This window comes from Tigriopus californicus, chromosome 11, assembly GCF_007210705.1.
Source record: "Tigriopus californicus strain San Diego chromosome 11, Tcal_SD_v2.1, whole genome shotgun sequence".
NCBI classification, from domain to species: Eukaryota; Metazoa; Arthropoda; class Copepoda; order Harpacticoida; family Harpacticidae; genus Tigriopus; species Tigriopus californicus.
In genome coordinates, this window is record NC_081450.1 from 3,846,694 (window position 1) to 3,850,376 (window position 3,683).

The following is a 3,683-nucleotide window of genomic DNA, read 5'->3' on the forward strand; positions in this document are numbered from 1 at the left end:
GCTGCATCTTGGACTCATGAAGCTTTTGCTGGAGGATAACTCAAACATTTTCGATGGGAGAGGGGTCAGGGCTATTCGGGGGCCATACCCCCTTCCCCCAGCAAAAGGAGAGCTTGCTCTCGATCCATTTAGTGCTCGCTTTTGCGAAGTGACTGGGTGCTCCGTCGTGCTGAAATATTGCCACAGATATCACGGGGAAGAATTTACGGTTCAATGTTTCATCCGTATTTCGCCTTCTTGACCAAGCTTCCAACAACGTTATGTCAAGGATTTCATTGACATAGTATTGTGAGGTCACAGTTTGCTTTTGAGGCAGTATGTGTAACTTGGACATGGCCAGGCTTGAAATTGCTCCCCGTACCATGATTTTTGAGGGAAACTTCACGCTGGCTGAAGGAGTTACTTCTTCCAAGGAATGAGCCCAAACAACGTCATTTTTTCGATTGGGGGGGTGGAACAATTCAAATGGAGACTCGTCAGAAAACACCACTTTCTTCCAGTCCTCATTTGTCCAATCTTTTACCATCTTACAGAACTTGATCCTCTTCTTCTTTTGTTTGTCGGTCAGTTTGGGAACAATTCGAGGTCTGTAGGGCTTGACTCCAAGGGTTTTCGATAAATGTCGATGAACAGATGATTTGGAGGTTGGATGACCATGGTAGGAAAGTTTCGTGGCTAATTTTCTTGTTGAATATCCCTTTTTGGTCAGACTTTTTGAGATGTCGATTTTGGCAGTTCTTGTCAATGATGTCTTGCGCTCCCGAACCATGGCAATGGACAGCCTCTTGCCAGCCTTAAAAGCCTTCACCCATCTCCAAATTGTCGTCCAGCTAACCTTGAGTACCTTGGCAACCTCAGGGATACTCGTACCACCCTCCACCATACCCACGGCACGATTCCTGACGGATTCTGTCAAACCCTTCACCATGACGGATATTCAAATCCTATAAAATACCTCAAATTACAAAATGGGTTTCACATAGTTAATTGTAGGGACCTACCAACAGCGACACGGTAACAGGAGAGCAACTACAGATCTCAACAAAGTTTCAGGACAAGAATAGTAGAAATGAAATAAGCAACGGAGACAGCAGACTCAACAAGCAATAGGTCTGGTTGCATTTAATGCGGGACACAGTGTACTTGAAATGAGATGCGGGTAGACCATACCACCGAGGTGAGATGTTGGTACAGAGTAGAAAATGTGGGATCAGGTTTTTCAAGTTATATTAGATAATTCATAACTGATCAAAACCGAAAAGAGAAGAAAAAGCTTAGGAGATGATAATATGGATCTGCAATTGACCTTTCAAGTTGGCACCCACTACTTAAGGCTCGCCAAAATAGCATTTTTCGACGGCTGAGGACTAGCTGACTCTTAAATTTGACTTTAATGTCTCAAATATGGCATCACTGCAAATTCTTCGTTGTGAAAAAGAATTAGAAATTTAACGCTCATGTAATGTTTACGATGGATTACTCACGTTAGAGTGGGAAACGCCAAAGGGTTTCGATTGGTCAAGGTTAATCCATGTTTACCCTCTTGTATTCCTTATTACAGATTGGGATCAGATTTGAGGCGAATAAGCAATTCCATTCCAATTTCTTCTCCCACTAAAACTTCTTTCACCAAGCCCATGTAATTGAAAAGAAAGCAGATCACAGTCAAGGGCAAATAATAGATGTCCCATGAACTTAAGATTTGAACAGTATTGGCGTATTTGACTTCTACCACAGATGTTTCCCATGATTCACCAATAGCAATCCTTGTGTGGCGATCCAAAGAGTTGTACAGATCTTCAAAAGAGGCGATCGGAAACTGGTCTCCATCTGAACAGTTGATTGAATATCCGGCCATTTTAAACAACAGACAGATTGCTTCCCAAAATACATGCACTTGCAAACTCAGGAGGACTGTAAAGTCTAGCGTACCTCTCATAACAAATTGAATGGAAATATTGTGTCACAATGGATCAACTTAGCCGGAACGATTTGTTTCTGAACTACTTTGGAAATGCTCTAAAATGACTTACTCAAAATGTATATCTTGGTCTTCATTTGTTTTCGAGGAAGTGAGGTTGTCCAGCAGTGCAAGCAAGTATATTTGTGATGAAATGTTTAAGAAGCGTGAACTAGTAAACAAGTCCTCAAAGTGTGTTTCAACTCAGATGGGTTTGTATCTCACAAAGGCATATTCAAATCCTATTCATCCGTTTTCAATCAAGCAAACAAACTATGTAGGAACTCAACTGTATTACCCAACAATTAGGCAATATTCAAAGGATTTAAATTGACCTTTTGATATCAAAAGAAATAAGTTTCTTGCGATAGGTCTTATTCTAAAACTTCACTTCCATATGAGGTGAAGACAAAATTCCCATAGCCATCTTTAAACAATTACGTTAAAAGGTCAGAAAGTTATCACGAACAAAAGCGTGTTCAAAGTAGTTGTAAGCCCTTGTATTAGAATCCCATTTCAAAACTGACTGATCGAGTCCTCTATTCTTAATTCGTAATTGATTTTAATTGAGTGTAGTTTTATTCCTCCTAAGAGTGCAACCTTCTTTAACGCACTCTCTTCATGTTCTTGGGCAGATATCCAAGCCATATAAACGAAGTAAATCAGTCTTTGAACCTGGGTCAAGATAGAGTCTTGAAGAAAGTCCTCCATGACACCAATTATCCGAATGAACGTGAGAACCAACCCAATGATATCTGACAGGAACCAAATCTTGGAGCGGATTCCAGTGGTCCGGATTGAGTTAGAAAACCCAAGAAGGCCATTGAACGATTATACGAACTGCTCTTTGAATAATACTAAACTCGACGGCAATTGGTTTTCTTCCAACAAATAACACTTATCAAGGTCGCATGACATATCAAGGGCGCCATATGAGGCTGAGTTTCTTAATTGCGAGCTCCTATTCTTAAATTCCAAAGGCAAGGCCAAACAAGAAGACGGTTATGGGATATGCATTTATTTGTTCTTACACCTATGCATGGTAGTCATCAACAAGAATAGAACAAAATACTACGGCTCATATCCATAGGATAACTTGCAAACCTCGGATGTGGTGCTGTCTGTAAGATCAGCTACAAGCGCAAAGTACTTTCTTTTGGGTTGACATTCTGCAAGGCAATAGCACATAACTATACCAAGATGGTAGGCTGGCATGTAAGCATAGTTGATTTGGGATGCCGAAGGACTGTTTTTGCATTGTTGCATACAATCATGCGGATCTTGAGCTTCAAGAGCTTCTAGGGCTCCTTCAGTGGAAGTACACTCCAAATCATCTACTAGGCATTCTGAAACAAAGTACGACTTGAAAATTTGAAAATTGAGAATTCGTGATACTTATCAAACGAAAACTTGGTAGATTTACCTGACTTAATGCCAACAATTGTCAAGGCAAGAACAAGGGCCAAATGTAGGAAAGTCTTCATTTTGGTACGCTTGTTAGCAGAAGAACTGACAAGTGACAGTAGATGACAGCCTTTTATACTCTGTTTTAACAAGGAGCTACGTTCATATGAACAACACGTGTGCGAGAAAACACAAGCTAGTATTTGAGTTTGACACCTCAATTTGGAAATTATGCTACTGTTAGAGAGTCAAGATATGTTTATAGTACATCAGTTTACTCTAAAACTTGATCCACTCATGGTAGATGGTGTCATCCTAA

The 3,683-nt window shown here is 40.4% G+C and overlaps 1 long non-coding RNA gene across 1 annotated transcript; it reads right to left on the reverse strand.

Annotated features, from left to right (window-relative positions):
- Nucleotides 1-2,962: 2,962 nt before the first annotated feature.
- On the reverse strand, nt 2,963-3,477 carry LOC131890312 (uncharacterized). Its single transcript, XR_009374296.1, has 2 exons — nt 3,384-3,477; nt 2,963-3,306 (listed from the first exon to the last, which is right to left on the reverse strand). It is a non-coding gene; the product is annotated as an uncharacterized LOC131890312 (long non-coding RNA).
- Nucleotides 3,478-3,683: the final 206 nt, after the last annotated feature.